Source organism: Platalea leucorodia, assembly GCF_965183815.1.
Source record: "Platalea leucorodia genome assembly, chromosome: 20".
NCBI classification, from domain to species: domain Eukaryota; kingdom Metazoa; phylum Chordata; class Aves; order Pelecaniformes; family Threskiornithidae; genus Platalea; species Platalea leucorodia.
In genome coordinates this window covers 1,407,116-1,429,068 of record NC_138842.1, presented here as the reverse complement: position 1 = coordinate 1,429,068, position 21,953 = coordinate 1,407,116, and the positions used below count along the sequence as shown (strand labels likewise).

Below are 21,953 nucleotides of genomic sequence, written 5' to 3'. Positions count from 1 at the left end.
GCCAGGGAGCAAATAAAAAGGATGTAGCAGTAGTTTGCTGTTCATTTCTATTTCTAAAAAATCTTATTGTTTCTTTTTTTTTTTTAATGCACCTCGATCTCTCACGCCTTTTTTAACTGCTTGGGGTGGCGACGTGTAAATAACGACAGGGTTTAGACCTTTTTGTGCATCCTCTGAGCTGCTCCTTAAACTGCTAGAAATGAGGCAAACGAATTAGGGAAATAAAAAGACGCCTGGAGATCTGGCAGAGCAGAAGATGAGCACGGGTCCTCTGCTAGGAGCGAAGGGAACGGGTGCGAAGTGAGAATGCTTGAACCGGACCCATGTCACGCAAAGAGAGCTCTTCAAAGGAGGAGACAGCGGAGGAGTGCTCTTCGGCTTTGTGGCAGCAGAAGCGGCTCTGGAAATGGTGTTTGGTCTCAATTCCCACTCCAGGTTGTCTGTAGGACATTCGTCAAGGGTGTTCTGGGGGCTTTTGTTAGCCAGGGTTCTGGGAGTCATAGACCTGCAGTTGTGTGAAGGTGGCATCAAGAGACATCTCTGCTTGACCCCAGGACAAAGCAGGGGACGAGAGGGTCAGGTCATCACAGCGGGAGGACACAGGGCACCGCCACAAGTGGCTGCGGATTAGGATCATAGAATGATAGAATCGTTAAGGTTGGAAAAGACCTTGAAGATCATCAAGTCCAACCGTTAGCCCAGCACTGCCAAGGCCACCACTAAACCACGTCCCCAAGCACCACATCTCCCCAGCTTTTAAATCCCTCCAGGAATGGGGACTCAGCCCCTGCCCTGCGCAGCCTGGGCCAGGGCCTGACAGCCCTTTTGGTGAAGTTTTTCCTAATATCCAATTTAAATCTCCCCTGGCGCAACTGGAGGCCGTTCCCTCTCGTCCCATCGCTTGTTCCTTGGGAGAAGAGACCGACCCCCCCGGCTCCAGCCTCCTTTCAGGCCGTTGCAGAGAGCGATGAGGGCTCCCCTCAGCCTCCTCTTCTCCAGGCTGAGCCCCCCCAGCTCCCCCAGCCGCTCCTCCCCAGCCTTGTGCTCCAGCCCCTGCCCCAGCCTCGCTGCCCTGCTCTGGCCACGCTCCAGCCCCTCCATGGCCTTCGTGGCTACCTGGGCACACTGCTGGCTCATATTCACCTGGCTGTTGACCAGCAGATGTCATTTAAGCACCCCTTTATCTGTCTTTTGTCGGTAGAAGCCTTCCTCCTCCTCCTCCTCCACCCATGTTCATCACCCAAAGTGGCGCTATGAAATTTGGGTTTTCTTTGATGCTTCCTCTGTGAGTAGCATCACCGTACCGGCTTCGCTGTGTCTCCCCTTCCCCATGCTAAGTCCATGATTCCTCCTCCCGTGAGGCTTTCACATCTCATTTTCCTGGCCATAAACCTTTTTCTCCCCATTTTCCCCATCTACTTACCCTCGTGTTAAAGTGGCCATAGGACTGGTGGGGAAAATGGACTGTCTTGTTCTTGTTTGAACCAGGGAGAAAGCATCCTCCCTATTCACAATCCCTCCTCAAAAAATTCCTCCGTCATCATCGTTTGGTTTGTTTTAATAAACCAGTTCAAAACTACAAGGGTTTTTTTATTTTGGTTAGAAATGAGCGCAATCCAGGTAGAAATGTTTTAGCTTGGGGGATTTTTCAACCTAAAAAGAAAAAAATAGAGAAGGAAGCGTGGAGGAAACAAAGCTCAAATAACACAGCGCTATGAATCCCACTGAACTGGGAATTAAACACTGTTCCTTTTCAATCGTTTCCTCGGAGAAGACCAGCCACTGTGAGCAGTTATGACAAATGTGTTTATATTGTTTGATGGAAATCTTCTAGTCAGTACTAAAATATAATATTGCAGGGCAGGATGGGGAGGGGAAGCTGTACATTTATCTGTCCTGAAAGCAAATAGCACACGTTAGGATTTACATGGATACGGGCATATCAGGACTTATTGGACAGTAGCCGTAGGTCTTTAATTTAGGGTATTTGATGGCTGTGTATCCAGCAGTGTCAATGCAAGGGAGAGCATTTCCCTGTTGGCATCTGCACAGACCACAGCGATAAATTCAGGATGAAACATCGCGCTCATCACTGCGATACCCTAAAGGGATGGCCGGGCACGGAGATGGAGAATGATGTCTCACCAGGCAGGGCTGCGCGCTCCTCGCCCCTGCCTTCGGCAGCGGAGGCACGGGCAGAAGCTGAGCCAGGCAGGAGCTTTGCTTCCTCCCAGAGCCGACCTGGACTCAGGAAAAAAACCATTTTTGCTCCTTTTCAGAATTCATCCTTTTTTCCAGGGTCCCAATTTCATATCATTTTGAGGAGGAGGCAGGCTTTGGTGCTGACTCGGGATGTCTCCCTAGGCCGGCTTCAGAGGAGGCTGTGTCATCTCCAGCCTTTCAAGGAACCCACAAGGGCTTAATTAAAAACTAAACTCGGGCACCGTTATTCAGATGAGACTGTCGGCTCCTCTGCTGACGGCAGCTCAAACTTGTCACTTTGCTCGTGCTGCAGATCTGTGCTGTAAGGTAGGAAATTTCAGCTGAGAGACAGGCCCCGGGCTGGCGTGGGCTGAACCCTTCTGCCGCAATCCTCAGGCTGGCGAGAGCGGGTTGGGGTGACAGCAGCATCCCTGTAAGGGCAGGGAGCAATCAATCAATGACACTTCATTAAAAGAAGCATTGAAGGCAGCTGCTTGACAGAGCCAGGCTGTGGAGGTGACACAGACCTGACTCCAATCACTCGTACTTCAGGGAGAAGAAAAATCTGCATTTCCTAATCACGTTGCTTTGGTCAGAAGTCTCTTGTTTCCAGCTCCATTCTGGGCATTTGCATGCTTGGAAGGAAAAATGTAATATTAACCGTTGCCTCCCATCACTGAGGAGTCAGCGGTGACATAAAAAGGAGCAACTACAGAGAGAGGTGGTTTGGGGGGGGACGTGAGAGACCCAGAGGAATGTGAAGTCAGAGAATAGCTTAAAAGCAGCATGGAAAATACAGCATGTTAATGCAATGATAGTCCTAGCAGAAAACAAAAACCAGGCACTGGAAGAGGCCAGTATTCCCAGCAAAACCAGAAAACCAGGTACTGGAAGAGGTCAGTATTCCCAGCAAAACCAGAAAAACAGGTGCTGAAAAAGGGATATATTTGTGAAAGATGCTTATTCCTGTGTGTACGGCTACGTGCCATGTTAAGGGGGGGAGTGCGAGTGTAGCATACACGTGGAAAGGGTGGTGTCCGCATGGAAAGGGTGGTGGGTGGCTTCATGGAGGTATCACGCCTGTATGATACAGGCAACGTCACGTGTGCGCACCAGGAACATGTGTAGGATGTACGTCTGCATGTGTTTTTGCATCCAGATCGATGGCAGCCTGCATCTGGGCGCGTCCGTGTCTATGCGTGGGGCGGCAGCGACGCGGCGCGGGGACAGGCGTGCGGCACACGTCTGTGCTCTTGCTGCAGGCAGATGGCACGGCTGTGAGGCTGTAGAGACCGTGGTGAGGTTGTAGAGACCGTGGTGAGGTTGTAGAGACCGTGGTGACGTTGGTCCCTCTCTCGGTCCCATAAAACCACTGGATCTCTGCTTTGCAGAATGGTCCTCGTTCCCAGGAGCGTGTAGGCAACACTGTCCGCACCGGCAAGGCTTTTATTTGCAAACTCTGGAACCGTAGAGCAATGGGCAAAAGACACTGAGCTAAGTGTAAAGCGACAGCTAAATTTAGACTGTCTGGGGGAGGAAATAAGGAGAAAAAAAAAAAAGCCACCAAAAAATGAGGCAAAAACCTTTGTGAAAAAATTGCCATCCTTAAAAAATGAGAGCGAATGAGAGAAGAAAGGCCAAGAAAGAGATGAAACAGCTAAGGCAGGGAAAATAAAGCGAGAGTTTTATTTACTCCCTCAAAGATCTGAGACCTGCCAGAGGAGTTTTTGGGTAACTGATCTCAGTTTTTCCATTTTGCAGCTGCCTGAACCCATGCTCGTAGCCAGAGCTCAGTGCCACGCTGTCCTGAGGCACCCGTGGGTGCTGGTGGCACAGGCTTGCAGTGCTGGCACCGATGCTGATGTTGGCAAGGGACGAAGGGACTGTGCTCGGACACGGAGACACCCACGTGGGCAAACTCATTCCAGATTGAATTAGGACCAGGAAGGTGGATGCTGTGGCAGGTTGCAGAGCTGCCAACAGGATTCCCCCATAAATGCAGGACAGAGGCAGGGTGATGGTGTACAGCTTCTGCCCGGGGTCCTCAGGAGATGCTGTAGGATCCCATCAAGGGGCCACCAGCAGCTCGCACATCCCGCTGATTTCCAACACACAGTGCCCCTGTGCCAAGCAAATCCCACAACCATTTGCACAGGGGAGTAGCCATAGGGAAGTATTTTCCACATTATTTGTTGCTCGAATGGTAGAAACTAGGTTGGACCTTGCTCGGGTGCTTCCGGAGCAAGCGTGAGAAAGGACATCTAGTACCACGTCCTAGTGGACGTGAGGGACAAGATGGACACGCAGAGCGGGAAGATTAGGAATCCTGCCTTGGTGGGTCCTGTCCCCTGCACACACCTCCCTGCCCCTCCAGCCTGCTGCCGCTGCATCTCTCTCCAAGGAGATCCCATCTGCTCTCAGCGCTCCATCTGCAGCCTTCAAACAGTTGCTGCGGGGGGGAAAATAAAAATAAAAAATTGAGTTCGGGACAGGGGGAAGAAAAACCAAAAATTTAAAAAACCCAGCTTTTCTGGCATCTCATAAATCTCAATTTATTTGTCTCTTTCTTTTTATACAAGTGTGAAGGGAAGCGAGGCCGACGCGTCTCCGCCGAGGGCGGCGGTGTGTGGAGAGCCTCCCTGGGGACCCTTTCAGCATGGCGGGGGACACTCAAGGCAAGATGCCTTCAGCCGCCTGTGGTGAGGGAGAGGCGGTTTGTTGATTTTAATTTAATTTTTTTCCTCCGGTGCTTTTGTGGTGGTGTTATTCAGAGGTCTTTTTTGCCCCAGGGGTGGAAGGTGCTGGAACATGCTCGCCTCGCCTCACCTCACCACCTGAGGGTGTGGGGTGCTCGTTAGGCCCAGGTGCTGGCACTCAGCTAATTAGGGCCCTGAGGTAACTCCTTCTGCCTGCTCCTCTTGCTTTTCCCCTCCGCTTTGCTGAGGGAGAAGTTGCTCGGGGTGGCTGCGGTGGTGATGTTTTGGTGAGGTGAGGAGATAAGATGGGTGCCACGGTGAGGAAACAAGATGGGTGCTGCGGTGAGGATCCCCGGGTCCGTGCAATGGAGGACAGGTACTGCTTTCCCTCCTTGTTGCAAAATACTGTGTGGAATTATCAAGCGTCCTCCCTTTAAAAGCTCTCGAGGAAGGGTATTAATGTGTATTTTGCTGCAAAAGCTGTGTGGTCTCTCTGGTTTCCCCAGTCCTGAGGTGTGATGGCTGGGGAGACGCTGCCTCGAGGCTGCCTTTCCTCAGGGCAGGTGGCTGGGTGCAGGTGGGTATTTAGGGTTTTACAGTTGCTTGGGTTTGTTGTTTTGGGGTTGGGGTTTTTTTTGTGCTGCTCAGAGGAGATGGCTCTGGTTTTCCTGAGCTCTCAGTGGGATTTGCTTAGGGGTTTGCCCTCCACAGCGCCTGGATTTGAGACGCCGTGTAGCAGCAGAGAGGTGGGCTTTGGGTCACTTCCAACATCGGGTTGTCTTGCAGGATCGCAATGGTTTGCTACAGTCGTCTCTGTAATCTCTCAAAAGCCTGGGCTTTGAGCTGCTTTGGTTGCACAGCGAAGGTTTCGGGGCGTTGCAGGTTTGTGTGAGCAGGGCTGAGAGCAGGCTATGGCTGCTGCTTCCCACAACCAGCACCTCAGCTGCCCTGCAGCATCTCCCCCGGGCCGGGTGATGGTGATAGCCTGGCAGCTTTTCCCTCCACATGGCGAGGACTGTTTGACCACCCCTCTTTCCTTCTCTTCCCACAGCGCTTGTATCCGAGTCTTCGTTTTTTCCTGGGCTAGGATATTTGCAACTTGTGAGCGGTAGCGCAGCAGTAATTACACTCTCCATCCCTTTCCCATCAAGAAATAAATGGAAGAAAATCACATCCCAAAGTACTAGCGCTGACCTTCATTTCAGAAGGTTACTCGCAGTCAGCTGGGCTATAATCTAGCCCTAAATTTACCCAGGACCTTGCTGTTCCCTCAGCCTTGTTGTGTGCTGTAAAGCAGGGCAGCTGCCGGTACTTGCAAGGCTGAGAGGGGAAGCTCAAGCGCGATGGGAGCCATTTTCTGGAGGGGAAGGTGTCTGTGTGCGGGGTGGCTCTTTGGGGGTACGGGGGGAGGCGTGCCGTCCTCAACAGACGGGGCCTGCCCTTGTGCTTCGCTCTGTTAGGGGCTTAGAGCAGGAAGGTATTGGGGTCCCCCGGAGGTCAGACATTTAAAGTTCATTAAACCTGTTCTCTTCTGTGGCCCGGCAGAGCTGTGACGCTGCCTGTGTCTCCCTGAAATGTCATCTTCCCCCTCTGTGGATTGATAAATTCCTTTCCTAAGACTTGTGTGATGCTTGACGTCGCTTTAAAAGAATACGCGCATCCTTCCCTCAGTTCTACATAGCTCTGAATGATGAAAACCCTCTGCCGGGGTTGGCAGTACCAAGATAAACCTCGGGGAAGGCCAGCACGTCTGTCCGGTTCCCTCCGGCCTCTTTGTTGTTGCACGCAGATGCGTGCCGCTGCATCGTGCCGTCTCACCAGCCCGCTGCTGGCGGCAGCCATGGGCCGATTCCAGTTCCCCTGCCTGTCGCCCGGTCAGGGGGACCTCTGGGAACGTGGTCACCGGTTTGCTTCCCACCCTGTCGCCCGGAGCATTTAAAGCTAGCTGGGGGAATATGTATCTACCCCCGCCTCTGGTAGGCTGTCCTGCAGGTGGGGGGATATCTCGCCTTGCTGCAGAAGAGGAACTTCTCTGGGAGGATGCTTAAGGAACGCTGAGGTGAAAGATGCTGTCTTGATCCCTTCTATCTACAGTTGCGGTCCTGGGCCTCGGCTGCCCTAACACGAGATGCAGGGCACGAACTGGATCCCGATACCTTTATTTTTCCTCTAGACTTGCACTGTGCCTTCCATTTGCTGCCTTGCGTTTGAAAGAAGGGGCGGGGAGGAATAGATGGCAATAAGAATTGCGTTCAGCTATTTTATTTAAGTCATAATCATTTCTAATCTAAATGTGCAGGAACTGTATTACACAGCCTAATCAGTCACATATATTGTACTGCGTCTTCAGTTTAGTGAAAAGTAAAAGCCATCTCGAAGGCAGAAATATGTTAAATGAGCATCTCGGAGGCCGTGCACCTTTTTTAATGGATAGAACAGCCCTGGTAGCTTAGCTTCGGCGGTTTATGCAAACCAGTCCGGCAGGGTAGGGATGCATCCCTGGGACGCGAATGGTGGAAGGAATGACGGGTCTGTGGAGCAACGACTGCCCGAGGAGCTTTCTCAGGCAGCAAGCATCGCTCGGAGAAGGGTATTTTATCTGGGTAGATTGCAGTGGGGGTGTGTGGCCTGAAAAAATGCCCTTCTCTTCCCACGCGAGCCCCGCAGCAGCGTCGGTGGGATCCATTCCTCGGCATTTAGAGCAGGACTGAGGAAACAGGGGCAGCAGGCTTTCCTCTTGTGCCCTTGAGTCGCTGCGTGTTTGTCATCCTTTAATACAGGTTGTTGTCTCTCTTCCCGCCCCCGGAGGGCTGAGCCCCCTCAGTGAGGGGATTTGGGTGCCCGCAGAGCGTGCCGGGGGCGATGCGAGCGGCCTGATGCGCCGCAGGACTCTCCCGCGGGAAGTCCCGGAGCTGGCGAAAGGGAGGGACGCTATTAGGGAAGCTGGAATCCCTCCAGCGTCTCTGATCGGATCGTGTTTGTTCCCTCCGTGTTTGCCAAAAGCACCCTTATTTATTTCATCAGCTAAATGCTGAAAACCAGATGCCTGACTTCCATCAAGGCGTTTAATGATGATGATCATTGCTTCCTCTAACGCAGTGTCTTCTAGCGAGGGATGATGCCAAAGCAGCGCACAGCTGTTGACCAATGGGTGCCTGTCTGTTTTCTCCAGTATTTTAGGGTACTTATCTATTTTTGTGCTAGGGCTCCTTTTTTTTTTTTTCCCCCTTTTTTGCTGAGTTGCAGGAAGTTTTGAGGTGGAACGTGGCAGCTGTTTAATAGCGCGCAGGAGCCTGGCGAGGCAGATGAGCTCGGGGAGCGAGGAGAACCTCCTGCTCCTCTGTAGTGCTTCAGAATGCCTCGTGCGTGCTAAAAACGTGGTCCCTGCACCCTCTCGGAAGCAGGAAAAGGATGCTGCTGCTCTTTCCTAGCTAAGCCATGAGTAAATAACACAGATGAGGCTGCAAGAGGAGTTTTTGGCAGAGCCAGGAGGAAAGATGTTTGCTTTAGAGGTTTGTTTATGGTGCAGAGGCATGCTTTTCCTTTTCTTGACATGGAAGCACCAGATCGAGCTTGAGAGGACGCCAGGTAGGGCACACGTATTGGGAAAGGCACCGGTGTTGGGAATGCTGGGATAACCTGGCACAGGAAAGCTGCGCGGACCTTGTATTTACACAGGCATGTACCGAATGTTATTGTGAACTGCTCCCTTGATTATGAATCTGGTTCATTGCTTCATTTTGTCCGGTGGCTTCACCTGGAAGGTGGGAGCAGGGTCATCCTCGCATCCCAAGGTGCTGCAGGATGATCGTGCTGCGGGCTGCTGTCGAGACAGGCAAAGGCGCTTGAGTAGGGCCGTTCCGAACAGTGTCAGGAGACCTTTAGGCTGTCACCATCCTATAGAAAACATACGGGGTTGTTAGATTTAACTGTGGTGTCGTGTTCCTTCTGGGAAGTGCTGTGTGACTTCTGGAGGTATGTTAAGATCTTTTGAGAAACAATTAAGAATTTCAGTATGGCTTTGATTTTGTTGAACAAAATGTTGACGCGACGCACCAGGCTACTCAGATTTGTTTTAACTTGCAGTTTAGACTTCAAAAAAAAGAGCATTGAAATGAATTAGCGAATTATTTTGATTGCTTTGTTCATTTTTCCAGCAAGAGAGCTACCCACCTGGAAAATACTGACTGGCTGCAGGCAGGAGCAGAATTTATTTCCTGAGATAAATGGATCTGGGATAAAAGTTCCCTTTATTTTTTCATTTTGGCTGCAAAGGGTGATATGCTTCTGTTCTGCTCTTTGTGCTGAAGATCAAATAAGAAGGAACTTTGCATAGGTGTGCCACCGCCTTTCAAGGCAAAGTTTCTCCCCCCCACCCCAACCTTTTCCTCCTAGAAGCAGCACCTCGGACTTGAGATGAGAGCAAAATTAAACGTTCCTTTCGCAGTAATGCTGGCGTGACTCTGAATCCCAGCACTGGCACTCTTATTCCGTTTTCCGTTCCACGCCTGCAGTCTCTCTCTGATCCCTCTACCTTGGCCTCGTTTTATTCTTTTTTTTTTTTTCCTCTTTCTTTCCCCATTTCTCTCGCGAAGATGGCTTTGTGGAAGAAGCGTCGTTTCATTTTCCTGAAGGTCCTGAGAGGGCGGCTGGCAGATCTCATATGCAGGGTGTCAGCTACATTAAATGAACACACACAGATCACTGTAAATCCCTATTTACACATAATAAACATGAGGGTATAAACCACAGAGGAAATAATACATTATTGATTACAACAATGGTGTGTAATGTCCTTTGAAAGGCAGGTGGTGCGTGCCCATCCATCAGCGCTCCTAATGCGGATCCTCCTGCTCCTTGGGAATGCAAGGCAAGTCGCTTGTGTTCTGCCACGCTCCCCTGGCTCAGCGTGGGGAGAGGAGGGCAGCCAGTCGTGCACGGTGGAAGACGGATTACAGCCTGATGTTATTACAAGATGTTTGGGGATAGAATAGCAAAGTGGGGCGTTTCTCTGGGTGACCTGAAGTCCAACCTGTTGGACATGTTTGGATTTTGGTTAAGCAAGCAAACACTCGAGAGAAAATTTCCCTACAAGTGGAGCCAGAGCACTCAAATCTCGATGGCTTTCCCTCTAAGCGCAGGTGGATCTCTCCCTTTGTGTTTAGGCTGCACAAAAAGGAGCATTTTTGTACGCGGGGTCCCCGGTCACGCGTAGGAGCATGGCACAACACGTGAAGGGCGCAGAAGCGCGCCAAATAGCTCGCTGCCTTTGCAGAGAGGAGGATCTGTAGCGATTGAGGAGGATGGCTTACAAGCCCTGACAATAATCTTCTGACTCGAAGTAGTATGCATCCCAAAACAAAGTGTGGGGGGTCTTGTGTGGCTTGTTGTTTTGTTTGGTTTTTTAAATGGTAATCTAAAACGCTTGCTATCTGAGGTGCCTTATCAGCAGTGCTGGCCTGGTACTTATGTTGCAGTGATGGAGACCAATGTTTTGATGGTTGCTGAACTTGTAGCTGATGATTTCTTCTCTTTTTCAACAGCTAGCGCCATCCCTAATCTCCCGTGCAATACGTGAAATTCATTCCCTTGTTTTATCTCTGACTGAGGTTGCGGGAAAGTGAGGTCCCTGAGGCTTGACAGGCAATTGGAATAGGTTTTGTTTGGTTTAAATGAGTTGAGAGTTCAAACCCAGGCAGGTAATGGAGCGGTTCTCCTCCCCTTGTTCGCTTTTAGGGGCTCGCAGACCTTGCTGCTCCTCGCAGCGTTGGCTCGAAGACCAGCTGTGCTTGGGTCATATGAATTTCAAGGTGCAGCCGCGCTAACAGCAAGAGCGTCTTTGTGAAAACCGCATAACTTGAAGCGGCACGTGGGGAAAGCTTCCCCCCCGCGAGCCGCCCCTGACCTCGGATCTGAGCTGTTTGCTCACTCGTGTGAACTCTGCAGTGAAAACATATTAAAGTTCCCTTTTCCTGCGGCTTTTTTCCTCCAGGTATTTAATCTTAGTTTACAGATGAAATGTGCAGTGGAGAAAAAGATGCTAATCACACAGTTGCTGCACTCTGCTCCAGCCACTGAAAAATTTATTACCATCTGTCCTGGATTGGACAGGGCTGTGAGCATCAAGACATTAACATCTTTGAAGCGGCGGCAGATAGGCTCGGCACCGCAACAGGGCACGGCATCGAGGCCGTGCAAAGAGCTCGCGGGGGTCTGGTAGAGGAGAGGTGCGCTTTGTGGTCTTCTCCTTGCTTAAGGTCAGAGGCAAGAAAAGTCCGTGTTGTGCTCATAACTTCCATCGCTGGGCTGTAAGTGTCATCTCGGCAGCTTTCTGGCGTTCTCTGTTGGGGGGAGTTTTCTCTTTTTGTCAACCATTTAACTAGTCAGCTCTTCCTGCTCTTTTTTGGCCAGGTATCGAGACGGCTGTTGCTATTTCAGTGTCCTGGATATGTCGTTATGTACGTCCCTAATGGGTCCCTTCCCTAGCTGTAAGGGCTTTATATGGTCAAGTTCTGCCAGGCTTTGATGAAACCAGAGCAGAAGGCGAGGGCAGAAATCGGACCAGAAACGGGATTTCTCAAGCTCCCAAAGAAAGGTGTTTGGCTGAGCAGCTTTCTGAGCATGTCGTAATATCAAACCGTCTTGGAAGCAAAGACACTGCCCTCGGTGTATTATTGGACTTACAGTTCAGAAGTGTTCAAACTACAGCTCCCGTGATGCATCTTAAATACGTGATTTGCGCTTGGCTTTTTGCAAGAGCTGTGTTTCTCCCCGGCTAACTCCTCCTGCAACGGTACTTTCCCTCCAGCACCAGCAAGACCAGCTGCATCTTGGAGCGCGCAATGGTTTCATAAAATACCTCTCCTGTGGCTGTGTTTGCATGTGTTTCATCTTTTTTTAAAAGAACTTGGACTATTTTTGTAAAACCTCACACCTCAAAAAACCAAAAATTGCTGAGCAAGGAAATAATTGTCAGCAGTGCAAGGAGTACTTGTGTCTCTCCTGCAGCAATTAGCAAACCTATATGCAGGCTTGGCTGTCTTTCCAATTAAACTCTGGCAAGCTGCAATACATGATGTGATAATGAAGCAGAGAGTTTTGGAGCTACTCTGCTTGCTATTTTGAGGATATGGGAGCTTTAGGCTGTCTGGCTGAAACTAAGCCATTGAAAGTAATGGGCTGGACAATCTCACCCCATTACTTTTAATGGGATGGAGAGAGCGCGCGCGCGGGAGCGGCGCGCTGGCGCTGGGGGAAGCGGGGGAGCTGTTTTCACGTAGCCTTTGAGTTATGGCCAACGCTGGGAAAATGCCCCCCTGGCAGTGGAAGCCAAGCTGCTTGCAATAAGTTATGGGGTTTGGCAGCAGGTGTGAGGAGCGGTAGCAGGGACGGCGCACAAAGGCGTATATCGGCATGGGCTGTGAGCTGGGGCTCGCCTTGGTCGAGGCGTGTCGTGAGGAGAACTGCAGCGTATGAGATCCCGGCTGCTTGTGTGTGGTTTGGGCTGCGTAAGGGCACGAGCAGGGTGCTAAGTCGTTCCCTTATACCGATCTTCCCTGGTTTCCCTTCCTACCTGTGATAATTGCATCTGTAGGGTGAAGTAGTTAACGTCGCGTGAGCTGCTAGCCTTTTTTGCTGAAGCTGGTGAGCACTGCCAGCAAAGTGTTTGCGGCGTGAAGTTCCAGCCAGCAAGACCAGTTGCCGAAATTGTGAGTTTTCAGGTCAATCGGGAAACCGATAATGCTCTAAAAGGGGAGCGGGGCTGGTCATGAGACAAAGTAAATGTCGCGGGCTTAAAGATTTAGGCTGAATGCTGCAACCTGCAGCTGGTGTTGTGGATGCTCCGTGTCTTCTCTGGCCCCAGCCAAGGTGACTGGTGCCGATTCAAACAGAAGCAGCACAGCTGTTGTAGCAGGATGCATGCATGGCCTACCAAAATCTGGGTGATGGATTTGTTTCTTCTGGCGGCTGCAGATTTGGTCCCACCACGACGTTGAAAGAACGTGGTCCGGGCAGGGCAGCAATCAGCCTCCCGCAGCGTGACATTTGCCCGTTCGCTTTCCTTTCTCCTATTGCTGAGCGTGGCCGAAGCCCTCCCTGCCAGCACACTGTAAAGTTTCAATACCTCAATCAAAGCAGCCTTCCCGCAGGAAGGGATGGAAATGTAATGATTAGATAATCCCTGAAATCTCGTGGCTTTCTCCCCTTCCCCGTAATTGCTGCCTTGTTCGTTGGCGGCGGGTAGGGACCCGTTTGCCTGCTGCCCCTTCCATCTTCGCACCGCGCTCTTTGGGCAAGTTTTAATGGAAGGGGAAGAGCGGGGACTGCAGCGAGTGCACCTCCAACTGGGATTAATCTCAAATTGCTGCTCCCTTGGCCAAGTTACTCATCCGTGATGGTTCGGTAACACCACCATAAGCGAGATTCCCCGAGATATTTAGGTGCCTCAGCAAACTCAAATTGCTGGGAGGTTTAAGTAGCGAAGGGGGAAAGAGGGGTTCACCTGTGGGTGAGGGTCTGACCCGAGGTGACTTGTTCACATTGCTGGTCTCCTTCAGCTCGGTACTGGTGGATGGCCCAAGAGGAGCTGGCGTAGCGTGGACCGGTGCTGCTCAGCAGGTCTCCTACCCCTTTCTCACCTGGAAAGCAGCTTAAAGAGTTTTCTGAAATGGCTGAGAGTTGGGAAGGAGGGGAAAAATAAAATAGAAGCTGAAGATCAGAAATTTATAAAAAAAAAAAAAAGCCTTGGATGCACAAGAACTGCAGCCGTGCTGTGAGGTAACCGGCAAATACAATTTAATTATAAGATACACAGAAGTAATAGCGTTTGCGAGGCTGGAGCGCGATTTCCCAGTAATAGAAGGACCGCGGGGTTCCCTGCCTTTGACTGTCGTGTCGTCTTCAAATGAGAGCGCGGCTGTGCTTCAGCGCTTTCCCTGCCTTCAGAGGGGGTTAAAGGGCCACAGCTACTCGGTCTGGGAGGAGCCGGGGCAGTCGTGAAGGACTGGGAGCTGCTGGGCGATGGGCTCCGCAGGATTTGAGGCAGGAGGAGCTGATGGATCTGGGGCGGATGGGCTTGGAGGTGATGATGGTGATTTCCTTGGCCAGGCAGGGGATGACTGTGTGTCTTGGATGCTTCCAGGGGCAGAAGTGGTTTGTGCTTTCCTGTATCATCCTCCATCTTTCTAGCATTGTAAAATGGATGGCTTAACCGGAACCACTTTCAAGGCAGGAGGTGTGAGAAGCTGTTCTTGATCCAGAGCGCTACAATAGATGTGACCTTTACAGTGCTGTGGCTTTATTCTTATTATTTTTCTCTCCAGCGTGTCCACAATCTGCCAGAGCAGCGTGGGGACTTCCAGGGCTTGTTGCAAAGCGTTTCCATTGCCGCGGTCTCCTCCGAGTTGAGCGGAGGCGTTACGGGGTAGTCTGGGCTGCGAGGCTGGGATGCCTCCTGCCTCATGCAGATCTCCAGACCTGCACGTAAATGTGGCTCTCTGTGGGCCGGGGGAGCAGAAAATGCGTTAGTTATTCCAACACGAGATGCTCCCGCCGGGCTTCTGGCTAACGTCGTGCTGCGTGTGTGGCTAATGTTGCTTGGATTGCGATGGGACGTGCAGGGGTCCTGCAGCAGGAGCGAGGAACGGTGCAGTGGCTTTCAGTGAAATGAGAAACCAGAGGGTTCGGTGAGGAAATCGGGTCTTTAGAGAAAACACTGTGTTCCTAAGGAATCAAAATACATGGATCTTGTGTTTTTTCTCCATGTCGGTTTTGTTCTGAGCTTTTTCATTCGGATTTTAGACCGTCTTAGAGGCGAACAATCCCTCCTGGTATGCAGGAGCACACCCTGATGCCAGCGCAGTCGCTGGCGATGGAGCAGGAAGGCTCGCCCAAGCTTCGGCTGGCCCAATCCATCTTCCAAGCGCCCCTGCCCTTGCAGACCCCCCCGTCCGACGCAGACCCCGTGTGCTGCAGTGTCTGGGGCTTTTCCAGCCCCTGGGACATGTCCTCGGAAAGGCATTTTGATTCCCTGCAGAGCTTGTTTCAAGTGCAACGGGCGAGGTGCTGCAGAAAGGTGTGATGGGATTCACACGTGTCCTCCACCCTGCTGGGACAGCGTTATTTTTCTGCTACGTGGAGTTGAATACGCAGGGCCTGGTTTTGGGAAGCATCGAAGGGGAAGGCTGCTGGACAGGGAGGAACAAGCGATGCTGCGTCGGTGCCACCACAGGCCTTGTCAGGCGGCTCCCCGGGTGGCTGCACGTTGGGCTCTGAGCTGCCAAGCAGAGCGTGGGGGCGGGTGACAGACGGCCCCGGGCCATCCGAGCCCTCGGCTTGCCAGAGGGAGTGCCTGGGGGAGGCAGAGCGGGCAGCCGGGGCGAGGGACGAGGCTCAATCTGCCCGATAGCCTCTCCTGCCCTCGCTCTTCGTGCCCCAGAGATGCGAGGAGCTCCGTAGAGTGCGCGGAGGCTGTGTCGGCGGGTGCAACGCAGCCACCGGAGTGTGACCGAGACAGATGTGCCCATCGCCGGGCTGTCCTCCGATGGCCCCGCTGACTCCTCGGAGTCAGCGACCGTGGTCTCGGCAGTATCTGTCCCCTCCTGGGGGAGCGGTGGGGATGGTGGCCTGTCATGGTTTCGGGGGCTGACACGGGGAAACCTCAAGGAGAGGCTGGGGGATGCGTGGGGAGGTACTCGCGTATCGCTTAAATTTCTCTCCGAGCCTTGTTCCTGACCTTCCTGCAGCGGGTTGCTGCCTTGAAACAGATGTATTTTGTGGCTCAGATGGAGCGGCAGGTACAACGGGCTGCAGTCAAAAGCAGATTAAATCCCCGGGAAGTCCTTGAAGCGCAGGTCACATCCACCAGCGAGGTGAATTGGCCGTAGCCCCACCAAACAATACAGACGTCCTCCCAGGGAGAGTCCGAGCTCCAGGGCCGTAGCAAGCCGAGGAGCTTCAGAGGGTCTGCGCTAGGCGAGATGAAAGCGGCGACAGGCTAGCAGCTCTTGCAAAATACTGTAGAAATCATGTAAATTGGGGAGAAATGCTCGAGCTACGCCTGCACGCTGTGAGATTGTAAAACGAAACGTTGACCCCGCAGGGGTGGAGAGGGCCTGGAGGCGTCGCTGCGGACGGTTGGCCGCGCATCCCTCCTCGGTCTGGGGGGAGCAAGCGGTAACCTGAAGTTGCGGGTGACTTTCTTGCCAATATTGCCCACGGATTTGCGATCGCGGGCGGCCCCGCCAGCCTTTTCCAACGCCTGCGAGTGGTTTTAGCAAGAGTACACAGAAGCCTCCGGCTGCGTTGGTTATCTGACCAGCAGAGCTCTCATTAGCGCAAACAGGAGTTGATCGTTATTGTTAGTGGTGAGGAAAACAGACTCTGTTTCTACATAACCTTTTATTTGTTTTTCTTTTGACTAAAACAAGCGCTGTGTGAAAGTTATGACTTCTGCGACAGGAAAGATTCCTTTTGCCTGCACGCAAGGTGGAACTCGCTGCTACAAGACCTCAGCAAAGGAGGGCATTTCAGATGATTTGATTAATGTAAATGTGTCCCTCTGCGTACAAAGGTACGAAAGCTGTTTATGCGAGAAGGTTCAAGTACTGAAGGCTGCCTTACTCTGGGGTAAATTGTTTTTTTCTTGCGGCAGCTCCTTCAGGCTTCTTTACTTTGAGAGAAGGAAAAAAAAAAAAATCCTAAGAATGACTGGATTTGAGGTTTGTGAGGATTCTTCTTCACTTGCTGGATGCTCCCCAAATAGGATATGTTTGTAAGAGGTTTGGAAATGGAGCACGAGCCGTGGAGGGGGAGAGTGGGGAACACAGATTGAGCGCACTGAACTTTAGGGACCAAAGGCTCTGCGTTGCTGCTAGGGGAAGAAAAGCTCTTCAAAACCCTTCAGTGCTGAGTTACAACTTGGAGGTGCCTTTTTTCCCTTCGTTAGCCAGGGAACACAGGGAAATAATTCTCTTTGCTCAGCAGCATGAATCCCTTTTCCTCCTTTCCAGTTGTCTTTCCTGCTAAGAAGCAACTTTTAATTGTCTGGTGCCGGGGCAGAGCTCGTTCTTGGGGAGAGCCGCTTACTGGGTGGTTTCTCTAGTCTTCCCCTTGAAGCTTTTGGTGCTGGTGTCTTTCAAGGCAGCTTGGATAGCTGGATGCCAAGCGTACTGTGATATTTCCAGGTATGTGCCTGTCTAAAGCTGTTTGTCCCGGAGAACCTCCTCCTGGGTCACGGCTGGCTCTGGTTTTTCACTGGGTTGAAAGAGACTCAGTGAAAATAAGCACACCTAAGTTTTCCTGTCATTTTCCATTATGGTTTTTAACCCAAAAGAATGTTCGGTAGAAGTTTTGAGGGCCCTCCAGACCTTCACCCTTCAGCACCAGACATTCCCCTTAGGGAAAGCAGCGCTGGGGCTGGCTTGTTCGGGTGATGCTGCTGCTTGAGCTGCATTCTCGCCCCTCTCCAGCATTGCCTGAAGCAAATTGAGGTCTTAACAGAGGTACTTGGCAAGGTTTCAATTTGGGGGAATTTTCCTTTGCCCTGCAAAGCTGAACCATCCTCCCCAAGGTGGTCTTCACCCCTGTGCAGCAGCAAGACTTTGCCACTCCAAAGTCTCCGACCAGAACTATCTCCCGAACGGCGGCCTGGTTTCTGCAAGCTCTGCAGTGATGTGCCTTCCCTCTTTCGTACGAACAGGACTTCCAGGTCTGCGGACCGTCAGAGAATAGCCCTTCTGCGCAGTTGAGTTTTACATCTCGGAGCAATGAGCTGGCAAACACCTCTGCTCCATCTGCTTTCCTTCGTTGATGGATTCTTTAAAGTCAGGTTGTGGTCCCACAGGGACGCACCCGACTAATCCTCTGCTTTTAAGATTTTATTTGTGCAATAAATGGATGACAAGGTGGTTTGCAAGTACATAACACAATAAATGGGTTTGTAAATGCAACTTTTCTGCAGAGCACTATAGAATAAAATACAGTATCACTACAGCATTTAATGCTGATCTCGGGTTCATTCATATTTCAAACAGTAATGTGCCCATTTTCTCATCTGGGAAGCCTCTTAGGTTTTTTAAATACATTTTTATAAATGAACTGGGCACAGATTTAATAATAACTTGCATTTGTATAGCTTTTTTTCATCTCCGAGGATCTTGGATGGCTCTGCAGACTTAGCGGTGCAATATAGAAATGACGTGCTGAAGGATCCATTTGCTCTCCGCCGAAATGCGGCAGTAGTTTGGATTGCTCAGCAACGCTCGTGGATGCAAACGACGTCGAGGGAGGAAGCTTGAATCCAGCGCTTACGGCAGAAGGTGAACGGGGAGGGGAAGGAGGCGGCTTGTTTTATGGGTGCTCAGAGCAAAGGCCTCTGAAGAAGAGGTCACAGGGATGTGGAGGAAACCTGCACGAGAAAGGCAGGGTGGCTACTGAGCCTGGAAACTAGGATGCTGAAAAACAAAGAAGAAAACGCTCCTTCACACACTCCTGACTTTGGGGATGCATCGTCGCTGGATACGGAGAAGCCAAGAACACGGAAAGACTTGGGAGACTGGTCTCTTCTGTTCATAACACGTTTCTTTAGCAAGATATCCAACAGGAGACAACTTTATCCGTCAGGACAGGAGACTTCTAAGCAGGAGCAGGTTTCTCAACCAAAGTGTTTTCAATCCAAAACTCTTGGATTTGGTGATGTAGGATCTTCTCACGTCGCCCTTGCTGGCCAAGTTAGAGAGGAAGCTATTGAGCTTCTTTCCTTGGAGATTTCCATGCTCTTTCAAGAGCTCCCAGCCAAGGTCTTTGCTTCTGAGGTCCCCAGGTGAGATGAGGCTTTTCCAACCCTCTGTCTTTCCCCATCGCCGTGTTCTGGTGTCGCTGACGCCGGGATATTTGTCACGGAGGTTGCCCGTTCCCCATCCCGAAAAGCAAAAGTTCAGAACGAAGCTCATGCATATAACATGTGATTGGAAAAATATTTACAGATAGCAAATTGCCATCTCTGTAGGAGGAAAAAGTGAGAAAATGGAAACGTGATATTTATGTTAATACAAAGTTTTTAAAATTTAATCTAAGAGACCAGCTGTTTCTGCTTCTCTTATAAGAGCTTAATTGGTATATAATAGCATAGTTAATTAAGTACAAATCAATAGTTTAAAACAGCTAATTGATATTTAATATGTAGGGGAAAATATAACTTAGTTGTAAAATAATTAACTCAATATTAAATAAGCAATGGAATTGCAATTATGCCTTTACAATGATTATAAAGTTTATCGTTCTTTAATAAACTTGCAATTAGACAGGATGAGCTGAAAAATTATTAAACAGGTATTATTGGCCTATTAAACATTTATTATCATTCCTGGTGGAATACAGCTACACAATAGTACACATTATATGATTGTGTTAATAAACCTTTATTACTGCTTTACAGCTTTAGCCTTTACTGCACCGGTTGATCAGAAACTTTGTTCCCTCCCTGAGTTGTGGGTGGAGGAATTGCCTTGAAATTGAGTAAGGAAATCCCAAACGATGGGAAAAATGAGGAAGAAGTGGGAGGATTCTGTAGTTCGGGCCAGCGAAGAGAAATCTTTCTTCCAAAGCAAGCTTGCCCGGTCTGTGCATAAAGATCCCTTTCTAGAAGACCCCGAACTCTTGTTTCTTTTAATTGGCTTTTGCTTTGTCGTCGCTGGCTGCCCCTAATGCTGGCAGCGTGTGGTTTGAACTTGCTCGTGCTTTGTCCGATGAGTGGTTCTTCTGCAAGGTTTGAGGTGAATTAACGCAGGTACTTTTTGAGCGAGTCAAAAACCTGGTCCTGCCATGTGTTTTCCAAACAAGGTACTTAAGCTTACACTTCTTAAGAGCGCCTGGGATGATAAACTTCAACTGGAACTAGTTTTGCTCTGCTGGGAAAAATCAATTGCCATCGCAAGGAAACGGATGGGGTTTGTTTTGTGGGTGGGGGACACGCATGGGTTAAAGTGTTCTGGTTTCAGCGGTATCTCAGCAGCCCCCCTAAAGCCAAAACATTTAAGATGCTGGGTGTCTGCTTAACTATTTTAGCTTTAGGTAGCCACTAAAAGCCATGAAGTGGTGAGACATCCTTAGGCGCCAGTGTCATCTTGAAGTATTTTACCTTTTAAAGGCACTGTCAAGTATTTAGAGGTGCCTTTAGCTATAAAGATTTTTGCATGTTCTCACAAATTTATGGTATGAATTATTATAATGCAGTGCTCTTGTATAGCTCCTTTCATCATGGGATATCAAAGTGGTTTATAAGCATTAATTATAGCACCCCTCAGGGAGGCAAATGGAGGATAGACACCCATACCGGTATGTGCTGATCCAGGCTCCAGACAGGTAATAACCCAGATTTCATCTGGATCCAGCCCACATGGCTCAGCCCTGGCAAGCCATCCCTCCTCTAAGGGCTAAGTCGTGACTGGGACCTCGTTCTTGGGAGCATTTCGCTCCCTGCGACTGGAAGATGAGAGCTGGGCATCTGGGCGGTGGGATATTCCTCTCCCAAGGAGGCTGCAGCTATCGCTGCCTCCATCGCTGCCTGGGCTAAGGATGCTCTCGATGGCGTTTGTGGTCACGGAGAGCACGGCAGCTCCCGTCGTGCCAAGCCTGCGAGGCCAGGAGAAACCCAGCCAGCATCCGCAAACAGGCCCAGGCGTGTGTGCCGGGATGGGCGATGCGCGTCTGAATTAGTAAGATAGGAACGCTGGCTTGCTCAGCTCCACTGTGGGCTGCGCTGCCTTGTGTGCCGCTAATCTAATTGTGTTGTTTTAATTATGCTTTGATACCTTGGTGCTTGTTGAAGGCTCAATAGGAATCGATGCAGTTTTGCTTTCCTATCAATAAAGACGTAAAAACACCTCTCGCCTGCTTCGCAGGCTCCGTGTAAACGACCCCAGAGACTATCGGCAGGCTCACGGCCTTCTGGCCACGTGCACGTGGGATGTCTGTTTTCACGGGCGTTGTGCAACCCTGCATGGAAACCCCACTGGAAGTTCAGCAGCGTCTTATCGATGCTAGCTATCGGGCAGGGGCAACCTGTGCCGAATGTCCTTCAGCTAAAACTGGCAGACCCCAGCAGCAATCGGGACTAACGGAGGCATCTAACGCCCCGCGAGTCAACGCCTTTCTTGGTGTGTTTGCGGTTGTTGCGTGCTTTGTGCAGATCGTGGTAGATCACGTCGCCTCCATGCTGCGGAGCAAGAGGGCTGGTTTCCACCTTTGCGTCCGCGATGGGAGATGGTTGCTGTTTGCCTCTTCCTGGTAATTAGGGCTCCGACTCAAGGAACGGCTGAGGATGCGGGTAGCTGATTCATCTGCCCTGATTTGTCTGATCTTTAGACACCTCTGAGTTAGTCACCACCTTTCATGGCCGACGAGAGTTACCAGCACCCCCAAAGTCATCCCGAGTAGGTGAAGTGAGTCACTTTCTGGAGATGCCTCTTTCTTTCTGGGGCATTACCTTAGGTAGAAATGTGGATTTAGGGGAGCAATTAAATTTCAGCTTACTCTAAGCATCTTGAGAGAGTTACTTTTGGCTGAGCATCGACTTCAGTGGGATTACACGTGGGATTTGTTTTGGTTAGATGCTGCTGTCCTGCCTGATGGGAGCCTTAGGTCCTTTAGCCTCTTGCAAGGTGGAGCTCTGTTTAAGGTTAAAGTGCTTTAACTAGTCTGGCTTGTACCCTGAGTGGCCTGGGGTCAAAAGAAGTCTATTTTTTTTTCTGGGTTTAGGCTCTAATTCTGCCTCATGCTGTGCGCAAGAGGAGGATGCTGACCCCTCTGCTGGGATGCCGTGGCAGCTAGCAGCATTGGGGAGGGCTGTCTGTATATCTGGGTACATACCCAGATAAATCTGGGTGTCTTCCCCGCACATCACGCTGCGGCGAGCAACTTTCCTCTTCCTCTGGACGCAATTCTGCAGATCTGCAATTCAAACCCAAGTTTGCATCGTGGCCCTAAAAGCCAAGGCTGCCAGGCAGCGCTCGCTCTGCTCTGAAGTTGTCGCTGCGCTCTCAGCCCTCCTGCTTC

At 50.7% G+C, this 21,953-nt stretch overlaps 1 protein-coding gene across 1 annotated transcript in view; it reads left to right on the top strand.

The window, feature by feature from the left end:
- KIRREL3 (kirre like nephrin family adhesion molecule 3) overlaps positions 1-21,953 on the top strand; it is a gene marked incomplete at both ends in the record, with an annotated part of 334,100 nt that overhangs the window by 191,730 nt on the left and 120,417 nt on the right. The window lies entirely within an intron of this gene.